Source organism: Arachis hypogaea, chromosome 6, assembly GCF_003086295.3.
Source record: "Arachis hypogaea cultivar Tifrunner chromosome 6, arahy.Tifrunner.gnm2.J5K5, whole genome shotgun sequence".
In the NCBI taxonomy this organism is placed as follows: Eukaryota; Viridiplantae; Streptophyta; class Magnoliopsida; order Fabales; family Fabaceae; genus Arachis; species Arachis hypogaea.
This window is the reverse complement of record NC_092041.1, coordinates 103,639,656-103,654,252: the sequence shown is the minus strand read 5'-3', so window position 1 is coordinate 103,654,252 and position 14,597 is coordinate 103,639,656.

Genomic DNA, 14,597 nt, shown 5'->3' with positions numbered 1-14,597 from the left:
GTAATTCAATAATCTTCAATAGATAAATCATCTTGCCTCATCACTCTTAAAGTATTAAGATTATTTTCTAATGGCAACACCGCAACCATGGTCATACACCAATTTATAAGGAGACGTATTTGTCGATCCTCTAGGTAAATTTCGATAAGCCCACAACCCTTGGCTTAAAGTCCCATGCCAAGTACGAGGTTGCAACCAATTTGCTTCTTAATCAAGTTAATCAGAATCTTATTTGCTGCCTCAACTTGACCATTTGCTTATGCATAATATAGAGTCGAAGTTACCATAGTAATGTTCCTCGAGGCTGCAAAATTCCTAATGAGTTGACAGGTAAATATAGTCTCTTGATCAGTACTCAAAGTTTGAGAAATCCTAAATTGATGAATTATATATTCCTCTATAAAATCAATAATTTCATTTTGACCTTCCTCTATTAAAGGAACAACCTCAATCCACTTTGTGAAATAATCGATTGCCACTAGGATAAATTTATGATTCTTCGATGAAGGTGGGTGTATTATTCCAATTAAATCCAAAGCCCAACCTCGAAATGACCATGGTTTAATAATCGAATGTAACTCAGAGGTTGGAATCTGCTGTATCTTTCTATGCCATTGACACTCTTAGCATGTTTTTGCATAATCAATACAATTTGTAATCATGGTAGGCCAATACACTCGATCTCGTTGAAGCACCCATTTCATTTTTACTCCAGCTTGATGAGCACCATGTATACCCCTGTGAACTTCTCCAAGAGCAATGTCTTTATCTGATTGACCCAAGCATTTGGAAAGGCTACCATCGACGCCTTTCTTGTACAATTCACCAGCCATCAACACAAAATTCATTGCTTTTAACTTAATTTTTTGATCCACCCGAATGTTCGAATTTTTCAAATATTCTGTAATTGGTTTTCTCCAATCATCATCATCCCATTCATTTAGAATCAAGACCTCTCTTTCCTCAATAGGTACTAGAATTTGACAAATTTTTGCCAATTTTTCCAAAGTTTCAAGGAGTATTTTGTATCTCGATACAATTTGAGCCAACTCATTAGCAATCTCATTTCAAATCCTTGGAATACGAACCAAAGATACTTTTCGAAAAGACACTAATAACTCCCACATTATCGATAAATACTTCTTTAACATCTCATTATTACATTTAAATTCCTTCGATAACTGTTTCAACACCAATTGGGAATCCCCAAGAATTTGAACATCTAATGCCCTTTTATCAATCAAAATTTCTAATCCTAATATAAAGGCTTCATACTCAGCAACATTATTCGAACAAGGATATTTTAATTCAAAAAAATTTCTGACGGGACACTTCTAACAGGACGCCTTCCGGAAAAATAATTAAAATCCTAACTCCAGTACCATCCTTATGTTTCGAACCATCAAAATACAATTTCCAACAATCAGAAACTACATCGATTACATTTGTACCCTGGTCATTGGGATTGTTCGGTCGATCTGCTAGAAAATCTGTAATGACATGACCTTTCACAGCTTTAGCCGGCACATATTTCAAGTCGAACTCCATTAAAGCAAGCATCCACTTCCCTTATCGACCTTTTAACATGGGATAAGACAACATGTATTTTATCAAATCTGTCTGTGCAATCACTTTCACAATTTTTGCTACCATGTAACACTTTAGCTTCGTACAGGCATAATAAAGAGACAAACACAAATTTTCGATTGGAAAATACCTCGACTCAATATCGGTTAGCACTCTACTCAAATAGTAAATATCCCTTTCATGACCTTCTTTATCATCTTGAGCCAACATATATCCAATAGTATTCGTAGATGTTGCAATATATAACTTTAAGGGCTCATGAGGACGAACAGTTTCCATCACTGGTGCCTTGGACAAGTAAGTTTTGACCGATTCAAACGCTTTTTAATGTTCCTCTGTCCATTCATACTGTGATTCACCTTTAAGCTTGACTAGAGATGTAAAAATTCAAGTTTGACCAGAAAGATTCGATATGAATCGTCGAAGGTAATTAACCTTCCCAAGAAAAGATTGTACTTTCTTCTTCGATTTAAGAAGAGGCAAATCCATGATTGCCTTAGCTTTATTTTGATCAATGGCAATTCCTTTCTTTTGAACTACAAATTCTAAAATTTTTCTTATAGACATACCAAATGCACACTTCAAATGATTCATCTTCAACTCTTTTCTATGCATTGTACTAAATGCCTACTGTAAATGATCAAGATGTTGGTCCATCAAATTCGATTTGACCATAACATCATCGATATAGACTTCCATGAATTTTCCAATAAATTCATGGAAAATAGTATTCATTGTACATTGGTACGTCGCACCAGCATTTTTCAAACCAAAAGGCATTACCACCCATTCATATGTACCTAATGCCCCAGGGCATCGAAAGGCAGTTTTTGGTACATTATCTTCTGCGATAAAAATTGGGTTAATTCCCGAATAACCATCCATGAAACTTAAGATTTCATTGCCTGCTACAAAATCGATCAACATATCTGCTATGGCCATAAAGTATTCATCTTTTGGAGTAGCACTGTTTAGATCTCGAAAATCAATACATACTTGCAACTTTTCATTCTTTTTCATTACGAGAACGATGTTCGATACCCATTCAATGTAACAAGCAGTTCGAATAAATTTTGCTTTGATCAACCTTTCAATCTCTTCTTTAATTTTTTGATTGATCTCAGGAGCAAAGTAGTGCACGAAATTGTGATCTCAATGGTGCCAACAACTTGGTATGCACAATTGTAATCTCAACTCTTTTTCACAACTTTGCACAACTAGCCAGCAAGTGCATTGGGTCGTCCACGTAATAAACCTTACGTGAGTAAGGGTCGATCCCACGAAGATTATCGGCTTGAAGCAAGCTATGGTCATCTTGTAAATCTCAGTTAGGCGGATTCAAATTGTTATGGAGTTTTGATAATTAAAATATAAATAAACATAAAATAAAGATAAAGATACTTATGTAATTCATTAGTGGGAATTTCAGATAAGCGTATGGAGATGCGTTATTCCTTCTGGATCTCCACTTTCCTACTGTCTTCATTCAATCATTCATATTCCTTTCCATGGCAAGCTGTATGTTCGGGTATCACCGTTGTCAATGGCTACCTCCCGTCCTCTCAGTGAAAATGGTCCAGTTACGGGTTACATAGGGCTAATCATCTGTCGGTTCTCACTTGTGTTGGAATAGGATCCAGTGATCCTTTTGCGTCTGTCACTATGCCCAACAGTCATGAGTTTGAAGCTCGTCACAGTCATCCCATCCCAGATCCTACTCGGAATACCACAGACAAGGTTTAGACTTTCTGGATCTCAAGAATGCTGCCAATTGGTTCTAGCTTATACCACGAAGACTCTGATCTCAAGGAATTGAAGGCTCTGTTGTTAGGAGAGGCAATCAAACACATGGATCAGGAATCCAAGAGATATGCATTCAAGCTTGTTTTCATATAGAACGGAAGTGTTTGTCAGGCACGCATTCATAAGTTGAGAATGGTGATGAGCATCATATAATCATCACATTCATCATGTTCTTTGGTACGAATGAATATCTTAGAACAAGAATAAGTATGAATTGAATAGAAAATAGTAGTAATTGCATTAATACTCGAGGAACAGTAGAGCTCCACACCTTAATCTATGGTGTGTAGAAACTCCACCGTTGAAAACACATAAGTGATAATGGTGTTCATTGGCTTCGGCCCCAAAGGGGGAACCAGAATGACCAAGACCTCTAATACAGTAGTAAAAAGTCCTATTTATAACGAACTAGTAACCTAGGGTTTACAGAAATAATTAAATAATGCAGACATCTACTTCCGAGGCCCATTTGGTGTGTGCTTGGGCTGAGCATTAAAGCTTTCACGTGTAGAGACTTCTCTTGGAGTTAAACGCCAGTTTGCAGCCTGTTTTTGGTGTTTAACTCTAGCTTGTAACCTGTTTCTGGCGTTTAACGCCAGAATAGGGCATGAGGTTGGCGTTTGAACCCCAGTTTACGTCGTCAAAACTCGAGAAACGTATGGACTATTATATATTTCTGGAAAGTTCTGGATGTCTACTTTCCAAAGCAATTGAGAGCGCGCCATTTGAGTTTCTGTAACTCCAACAATTTCATTTCGAGTGCAGGGAGGTCAGAATCCAACAGCATCAGCAGTCCTTTTTCAGTCTCTGAATCAGATTTTTGCTCAGGTCTCTCAATTTCAGCCAGAAAATACCTGAAATCACAGAAAAACACACAAACTCATAGTAAAGTCCAGAAATGTGAATTTTGCTTAAAAACTAATGTAAATATACTAAAAAGTAGCTAGATCCTACTAAAAACTACCTAAAAATAATGCCAAAAAGCATTAAATTATCCGCTCATCACAACACCAAACTTAAATTATTGCTTGTCCCCAAGCAACTAAAAATCAAATAGGATAAAAAGAAGAGAACATACAATGAATTTCACAATATCAATGAAACTTAGTCCTAATTAGATGAGCGGGGCTAGTAGCTTTTTGCTTCTGAACAGTTTTGGCATCTCACTTTATCCTTTGAAATTCAAAATGATTGGCATCTATAGGAACTCAGAATTTTAGATAGTGTTATTGATTCTCCTAGTTCAGTATGTTGATTCTTGAACACAGCTACTTTATGAGTCTTGGTCGTGGCCCTAAGCACTTTGTTTTCCAATATTACCACCGGATACATAAATGCCACAGACACATAACTGGGTGAACCTTTTCAGATTGTGACTCAGCTTTGCTAAAGTCCCCAGTTAGAGGTGTCCAGAGTTCTTAAGCACACTCTTTTTGCTTTGGATCACGACTTTAACCACTCAGTCTCAAGCTTTTCACTTGGACCTTCATGACACAAGCACATGGTTAGGGACAACTTGATTTAGTCGCTTAGGCCATGATTTTATTCCTTTGGGCCCTCCTATCCATTAATGCTCAAAGCCTTGGATCCTTTTTACCCTTGCCTTTTGGTTTAAATGGCTATTGGCTTTTTCTGCTTGCTTTTTCTTTTTCTTTCTTTTTCTTTTTCGCCAATTTTTTTCTTTTTTTTTGCTACTTTTTTTCTTTTTCACTGTTTTTTCTTGCTTCAAGAATCAATTTCATGATTTTTCAGATTATCAATAACATTTCTTTTTGTTCATCATTCTTTCAAGAGCCAACAATTTTAACATTCATAAACTTCACTATAAAAAATATACACTGTTCAAGCATTCATTCAGAAAACAAAAAGTATTGCCACCACATCAAAATAATTAAACTAATTTCAAGATAAAATTTGAAATCCAAGTACTTCTTGTTCTTTTGTAATTAGGCACATTTTTCATTTAAGAGAGGTGAAGGATTCATGGAATTATTCATAGTTTTAAGACATAGACACTAGACACTAATGATCATGTAATGAAGACACAAACATGGACAAACAATAAGCATCAAATTCGAAAAATAGAAAAATAAGAACAAGGAAATCAAAGAACGGGTCCACCTTAGTGATGACGGCTAGTTCTTCTTCCTGAAGATCCAATGGAATGCCTGAGCTCTTTTATGTCTCTTCCTTGCCTTTGTTGCTCCTCCCTCATAGTTCTTTGATCTTCTCTAATCTCATGGAGAATGATGGAGTGCTCTTGGTGCTCCACCCTTAGTTGGTCCATGTTGTAACTCAAGCCTTCCAAAGAGGTGTTGAGTTGCTCCCAATAGTTGTGTGGAGGAAAATGCATCCCTTGAGGCATCTCAGGGATTTCTTGATGAGGAATTTCCTCATGCTCTTGTTGAGGTCCATGAGTGGGCTCTCTTATTTGCTCCATCCTTTTCTTAGTGATGGGCTTGTCCTCTTCAATGAGGATGTCTCCTTCTATGTCAATCCCAGCCAAATTGCATAGGTGACCAATGAGATGAGAAAAGGTTAACCTTGCCAATGTGGAGGACTTGTCTGCCACCTTGTAGAGTTCTAGAGGTATGATCTCATGAACTTCCACTTCCTCCCCAATCATGATACTATGGATCATGATGGCTTGATCTACAGTCACTTTAGATCGGTTGCTAGTAGGAATGATGGAGCGTTGGATGAACTCCAACCATTCTCTAGCCACAGGCTTAAGGTCCGGTCTTCTCAGTTGAACCGGCTTGCCTCTTGAGTCTCTTTTTCATTGAGCTCCTTCCACACATATGTCCATGAAAACTTGGTCCAACCTTTTATCAAAGTTGACCCTTCTAGTGTAAGGGCGTGCGTTTTCTTGCATCATTGGCAAGTTTAATGCCAACCTTACATTTTCCGGACTGAAATCTAAGTATTTTCCCCGAACCATTGTAAGCCAATTCTTTGGATTCGGGTTCATACTTTGATCATGGTTCCTAGTGATCCATGCATTGGCATAGAACTCTTGAACCATTAAGATTCTGACTTGTTGAATGGGGTTGGTGAGAACTTTCCAACCTCTTCTTCGGATCTCATGTCAGATCTCTGGATACTCATTCTTCTTGAGCATGAAAGGAACCTCAGGGATCACTTTCTTCTTGGCTACAACTTCATAGAAGTGGTCTTGATGGACCTTTGAGATGAATCTCTCCATCTCCCATGACTCAGAGGTGGAAGCTTTTGCCTTCCCTTTCCTCTTTCTAGAGGTTTCTCCGGCCTTAGGTGCCATAAATGGTTACGAAAAAACAAAAAGCAATGCTTTTACCACACCAAACTTAAAAGGTTTGCTCGTCCTCGAGCAAAAGAAGAAAGAAAGAAGGGGAAGAAGAAGAGAATGGAAGAGATGGAGGGAGAGAGTGAATTCGGCCAAAGGGGTATAAGGTGATTGTAATGTGTGAAAATAAAAGAGTGAAAAAGGGGTATTTATAGGGAAAGAGAGGGAGAGTGGCCGAATGGAATTGGGTGGATTTTGGGAGGGAAAAGTGTTTGAATTTGAAAAGTGAGGTAGGTGGGTTGTTTGGAGAAGAGGGATGTAGGTGATTGGTGAAGAGAATATAGGGAAGAGGATAGGATTTGATAGGTGAGTGGTGGTTTGGGTAGAGTGTTATAGAGATGTGTGAGGGGGAGAGAGAGAGGTGGGGTAGGTGGGGATCCTATGGGATCCACAGATCCTGAGGGGTCAAGGACTTCTCATCCCTGCTCCAATTAGGCGTGCAAAAATGCCCTTAGAGTGCAATTCTGGCGTTTAACGCCAGATTGCTACCTATTTCTGGTGTTAAACGCCAGCTTTTATACCTTTCTTGGCATTTAACGCCAAGCTGTTGCTTGTTTCTGGCGTTTAACGCCAACTTGGTTCTCTGTTCTGGCGTTAAACGCCAGTCTGGTTCCCATTTCTGGCATTAAACACCCAGAATGGTGCCAGACTGGGCGTTTAACGCCATTCTGCTACTCTTACTACCGTTTAAACGCCAGTAAGCTTATCCTCCAGGGTGTGCTATTTTTAATGCTGTTTTTGAATTTACTTTGATTTTTACAGTTATTTTTGTGACTCCACATGATCATCAACCTAAAAAAAACATAAAATAACATAGATAAATAAGAATTGGGTTGCCTCCCAATAAGCGCTTCTTTAATGTCAATAGCTTGACAGCGAGCTCTCATGGAGCCTCACAGATAATCAGAGCATGGTTGTGGCCTCTCAACACCAAACTTAGAGTTTGGTTGTGGCTTTCCAACACCAAACTTAGAGTTTGAATGTGGGGGCTTTGTTTGACTCTGTATTAAGATAAGCTTTTCATGCTTCCTCTCCATGTGTACAGAAGAAAAACCTTGAGTCTTGAATACCAGGTAGTCCTCATTCAATTGAAGGACCAACTCTCCTTTGTTAACATCAATTATAGCTTTTGCTGTGGCTAGGAAAGGTCTGCCAAGGATGATGGATTCATCCTCATCCTTCCCAATGTCTAGGATTATAAAATCAGCAGGGATGTAAAGGTCTTCAACCTTCACTAGCACGTCCTCTACTAGTCCATAAGCCTTTTTCATGGATTTGTCTGCCATTTCTAGTGAGATTCTTGCAGCTTGAACCTCAAAGATTCCCAGTTTTTCTATGATAGAGAATGGCATGAGGTTTATGCCTGACTCCAGGTCACACAGAGCCTTCTCAAAGGTCATGGTGCGTATGGTACAAGATATTAAGAACCTTTCGGGATCCTCTTTCTTTTGAGGTAATGTCTGCCTAATCAAGTTATTCAGTTCATTGGTGAGCAAGGGGGGTTCATCCTCCCAAGTCTCATTACCAATAACTTGGCATTCAGCTTCATGATTGCTCCAAGGTACTTAGCAACTTACTCTTTAGTAATATCTTCATCCTCTTCAGAGAAAGAATACTCATCAGAGCTCATGAATGACAGAAGTAGGTTCAATGAAATCTCTATGGTCTCTAGATGAGCCTCAGATTCCTTAGGTTCCTCAAATGGGAACTCCTTTTTGTCCAGAGGACGTCCCATGAGGTCTTCCTCACTAGGATTCACGTCCTCCTCTTCCTCTCTAGGTTTGGCCACGCCAAGTAAGGTTATGTCCTTGCACTCTCTTTTTGGATTCTCTTCAGTATTGCTTGGGAGAGTACTAGAAGGAGTTTCAGTGACTCTTTTACTCAACTGGCCCACTTGTGCCTCCAAATTTCTAATAGAGGACCTTGTTTCATTCATGAAACTTAGAGTGGCCTTAGATAGATTAGAGACTATGTTTGCTAAGCTAGAGGGGCTCTGCTCAGAATTTTCTGTCTGTTGCTGAGAGGATGATGGAAAAGGCTTGCTATTGCTAAACATGTTTCTTCCACCATTATTAAAGCCTTGTTGAGGCTTTTGTTGATCCTTCCATGAGAGATTTGGATGATTTCTCCATGAGGGATTATAGGTGTTTCCATAGGCTTCACCCATATAATTCACCTCTGCCATTGCAGGGTTCTCAGGATCATAAGCTTCTTCTTTAGAAGATGCTTCTTTAGTACTGTTAGATGCATTTTGCAAATTATTCAGACTCTGAGAAATCATATTGACTTGCTGAGTCAACATTTTGTTCTGAGCCAATATGGCATTCAGAGCATCAATTTCAAGAGCTTCCTTTCTCTGAGGTGTCCCATTACTCACAGGATTCCTCTCAGAGGTGTACATGAACTGGTTATTTGCCACCATTTCAATGAGTTCCTGAGCTTCTGCAGGCATTTTCTTCAGGTGAATAGATCCACCTGCAGAATGGTCCAATGACATCTTAGACAATTCAAACAGACCATCATAGAATATATCCAGGATGGTCCATGCTGAGAGCATGTCAGAAGGACACTTTTTGGTCAGTTGTTTATATCTTTCCCAAGCTTCATAGAGGGATTCACCTTCTTTCTGCCTGAAGGATTGAACATCCACTCTAAGCTTGCTCAGCTTTTGAGGAGGAAAAAATTTGGCTAAGAAAGCCATGACCAGCTTATCCCAAGAGTTCATGCTATCTCTAGGTTGAGAGTCCAACCATACTCTAGCTCTGTCTCTTACAGCAAAAGGGAAAAGCATAAGCTTGTAGACCTCGGGATCAACTCCATTGGTCTTAACAGTATCACAGATCTGCAAGAATTCAGTTAAGAACTAAAAAGGGTCTTCTGATGGAAGTCCATAAAACTTGCAATTTTGTTGCATCAGAGAAACTAATTGAGGCTTAAGCTCAAAATTGTTTGCTCCAATGGCAGGAATTGAGATGCTTCTTCCATGGAAGTTGGAATTTGGTGCAGTGAAGTCACCAAGCATCTTCCTTGTATTGTTGTTGGGTTCGGCCATTACTTCTTTTTCGAGATTCTCTGTTAGGTTTTCTCTGGATTATTGTGCTTTAGCTTCTCTTAGCTTCTTCTTCAGAGTCTTTTCAGGTTCAGGATCTGCTTCAACAAGAATGTCCTTGTCCTTGCTCCTGCTCATATGAAAAAGAAGAGGACAAAAAAGAAGATGAATTCTCTATCACAGTATAGAGATTTCTTTATGTGAGTAAAAGAAGAAAAGAATAGAATAATGATGTAGAGAGAAGAGATGAAGAATTTGAACACAGAGAGGGAGAGAGGGTTCGAATTATAAGAAGAAGAGAAGAGTGTTAGTGATTAAATAAATAAATAGAAAGAGATGAGAGAGAGAGTTTTCAAAAATAATAAAAAAGAAAAGGAAAATATTTTTGTTTTTATTTTAAAATTTGTTAGAGTTCAAAAATTAAGAAAAGGAATAAAATTAAAAGTTAAAACAATTAGTTAAATAAAAAGATTTTTGAAAAAGAGGAAGGTGATTTTCGAAAATTAGAGAGAGAAAAGTAGTTAGGTGGTTTTGAAAAAGATAAGAAATAGTAAAACAAACAAAAAGTCAATTAGTTAATTGAAAAAGATTTGAAAATCAATTTTGAAAAGATAAGAAGTTGGAAAAGATTTTGAAATTAAAGTTTGAAAAAGATATATTTGAAAAAGATATGTTTGAAAAGATATGATTGAAAAGATATTATTGAAATTTATTTTGAAAAAGATTTAATTTTTAAAATCAGAATTAATGATTTAACTCACAAGAAATCAAAAGATATGATTTTAAAATTTAAAGTTTGAATCTTTCTTAACAAGAAAGTAACAAACTTGAAATTTTTGAATCAATCACATTAATTGTTAGTAAAGTTTTTGAAAAATTGAAATGAAATTAAGAAAAAGATTTTGAAAAACAATTTTTTTAAATTTTTGAAAAACATGAAAGAAAATATGAAAAAGGTTTGATTTTTGAAAAAGTTTTGAAAAGATAGGATTTTTGAAATTTTTCGAAAAACAAAGGAAAAAAAATGAAAAAGATTTGATTTTGAAAAAGATTTTGAAATTGAAATCTTGACTTGACTAACAAGAAACAACTAATCTTAAAAATTTTTGACTAAGTCAACCCAAAGATTTCGAAATTTATGAGTGAAATAAGGAAAAGATATATTTTTTATTTTTTTGGATTTTTAATGAGGAGAGAGAAAAACACAAAAATGACTCAAAACATGAAAATGTTGGATCAAAACCAATAATGCATGCAAGAACACTTTGAATGTCAAGATGAACACCAAGAACACTTTGAAGATCATGATGAACACCAAGAGCTTATTTTTGAAAAATTTTCAAGAAAAGAAAAACATGCAAGACACCAAACTTAGAAATTTTTAATGCTTAGACACTAACAAACTAAAAATGCATATGAAAAACAAGGTAAGACACAAAACAAGAAAATATGAAGATCAAACAAGAAGACTCATTAAGAACAACTTGAAGATCATGAAGAATGCAATGCATGAATTTTCGAAAAAATTTTTAGAAAAATTAAAACATACAAGACACCAAACATAAAAATTGACACTAGACTCAAACAAGAAACACAAAATATTTTTGGTTTTTATGATTTTATTAAATTTTTTTGTATTATTTTTTTTCAAAAATTATTATGGAAAAAAGAAAATAAGAAATTCAAAATTCTTAATGAGAACTCCAAGAATCATGCAATGTTAGTCTAAAGCTACAGTCCAGGAATTAGACATGGCTTACTAGCCAGCCAAGCTTTGAGTGAAAGCTTCGGTCCAAAACACTAGACATGGCCAATGGCCAGCCAAACTTTAGCAGAACATTGTATACACTAGCTATGTGTGTAACAACCAAATTGATGGGAGTAAACTAACACGCTTTTGTATTGATAAGTGGAAGCCTCGGTCCAACAGAATTAGACATGGCTTCACAGCCAGCCAGGCCTCAACATATCATCATGAAACTCTAGAATTCATTCTTAAAAATTCTGAAGAACAAAATAATTTTTTTTTTCAAAAATAAAAAGTAAAAAGCTTAAACATAAAAGAAAAATACCCAATCTAAGCAACAAGATGAACCGTCAGTTGTCCAAACTCAAACAATCCCCGGCAACGGCGCCAAAAACTTGGTGCACGAAATTGTGATCTCAATGGCGCCAACAACTTGGTACACACAATTGTAATCTCAACTCTTTTTCACAACTTTGCACAACTAACCAGCAAGTACACTAGGTAGTCCAAGTAATAAACCTTACGTGAGTAAGGGTCGATCCCACGGAGATTGTCGGCTTGAAGTAAGCTATGGTCATCTTGTAAATCTCAGTTAGGCAGATTCAAATGGTTATGGAGTTTTGATAATTAAAATATAAATAAACATAAAATAAAGATAGAGATACTTATGTAATTCATTAGTGGGAATTTCAGATAAGCGTATAGAGATGCGTTATTCCTTCTAGATCTCCACTTTCCTACTGTCTTCATTCAATCATTCATACTCCTTTCCATGGCAAGTTGTATGTTCGGGTATCACCGTTGTCAATGGCTACCTCCCGTCCTCTCAGTGAAAATGGTCCAGCTACGGGTTACGTAGGGCTAATCATCTGTCGATTCTCACTTGTGTTGGAATAGGATCCAGTGATCCTTTTGCGTCTGTCACTACACCCAACAGTCATGAGTTTGAAGCTCGTCACAGTCATCCCATCCCAGATCCTACTCGGAATACCACAGACAAGGTTTAGACTTTTCGGATCTCAAGAATGCTGCCAATTGGTTCTAGCTTATACCATGAAGACTCTGATCTCAAGGAATTGAAGGCTCTGTTGTCAGGAGAGGCAATCAAATGCATGGATCAAGAATCCAATAGATATGCATTCAAGCTTGTTTTCATGTAGAACGGAAGTGTTTGTCAGGCACGTGTTCAAAAAGTTGAGAATGGTGATGAGCGTCACATAATCATCACATTCATCATGTTCTTGGGTACGAATGAATATCTTAGAACAAGAATAAGCATGAATTGAATAGAAAATAGTAGTAATTGCATTAATACTCGAGGAACCGTAGAGCTCCACACCTTAATCTATGGTGTGTAGAAACTCCACCATTGAAAACACATAAGTGATAATGGTGTTCATTGGCTTCCGCCCCAGAGGGGGAACCAGAATGACCAAGACCTCTAATACAATAGTAAAAAGTCCTATTTATAATGAACTAGTAACCTAGGGTTTACAGAAATAAGTAAATGATGCAGAAATCCACTTCCGGGGCCCACTTGGTGTGTGCTTGGGCTGAGCATTGAAGCTTTCACGTGTAGAGACTTCTCTTGGAGTTAAACGCCAGTTTGCAGCATGTTTTTGGTGTTTAACTCTAGCTTGTAACCTGTTACTAGCGTTTAACGCCAGAATAGGGCAGGAGGTTGGCGTTTGAACGCCAGTTTGCATCGTCAAAACGTGAACAAAGTATGAACTATTATATATTTCTGGAAAGCCCTGGATGTTTACTTTCCAACGCAATTGAGAGCGCGCTATTTGGGTTTCTGTAGCTCCAAAAATTCCATTTCGAGTGCAGGTAGGTCAGAATCCAACAGCATCAGCAGTCCTTTTTCAGTCTCAGAATCAGATTTTTGCTCAGGTTCCTCAATTTAAGCCAGAAAATACCTAAAATCACAGAAAAACACACAAACGCGTAGTAAAGTCCAGAAATGTGAATTTTGCTTAAAAACTAATGAAAATATACTAAAAAGTAGCTAGATCCTACTAAAAACTACCCAAAAACAATGTCAAAAAGCGTATAAATTATCCGCTCATCACAAAGCATCGAGGTACTTTCTTTATTGGCCTCACAAATGATTTCAAAACCAACCGATGTTCTACAAGGGAACGATCGAGACCAGGCATCTCATGATAATCCCAAGCAAAATAGTCTTTGTATTCAAGTAAAAGACTCAATAACTTTGTTCAAAACCGCTCATCAAGATTTTTACAAATATAAGTGAGTCAAAATCATCATCAGATCCCAAGATTAATTTCTTCGAGAGGATCTTGTGACTCAAAACCTTTTGTAACATCATCACCATCAAATGAATATTTTTCGAAATCCAAAGGCTCCAAATCATAAATGCAATTAAAAGATAAATCAATGGGCTCATTTGAAATAAAACTTTATTATCAACCAAATCAATGATTGAATCACTTTTAGTACAATGGGCTTTAGCTACATCAATAGAAGCCCGACTGATAACATTACTTAAACCATGCCTAAATTCGATTTGAGGAATCGAATATATTCTACTAACTGAAATATCTGAAATAAAATTCCTACATGTTTCAACTTCATCAGTTGAATCACCTTTATTTTTGAGAGAATGGAAACTACTTACATAATTTTTTTAATGTTACCAGGTAATTCGAGGCATCTTGCTCAGCAGCCATGAAGAGATGTCTTCAAACCACCACCTTCGCAAACTACTACTCCCAACCAGTAGGAGGGGCATCAAGCTGTGGGTGACGAAGCTTCACATTTAAATCCTCTGATGTCAAGAAGCAACCTTCGTAATTAAAGGAGTTGAGTACCCTGTTGTCATTTAAAGGCTTTATCTTATCATTATATATTTTGAAATCGACATGCAGCTGTTCAATATATAAACTTGAGTTTTCCTTGATCACTTCAGGCTTTCCTTCATCCGTCCATAGAAGGACACTTTGATATACAGTCAAAGGTACAACCCCAATACCATAGATCCAGTCACGTTCCAATTACGCATTGTAACTAGCCTTCAAAGATACTACACAAAGACAGTATTTCGATCAGAAGATCCTACC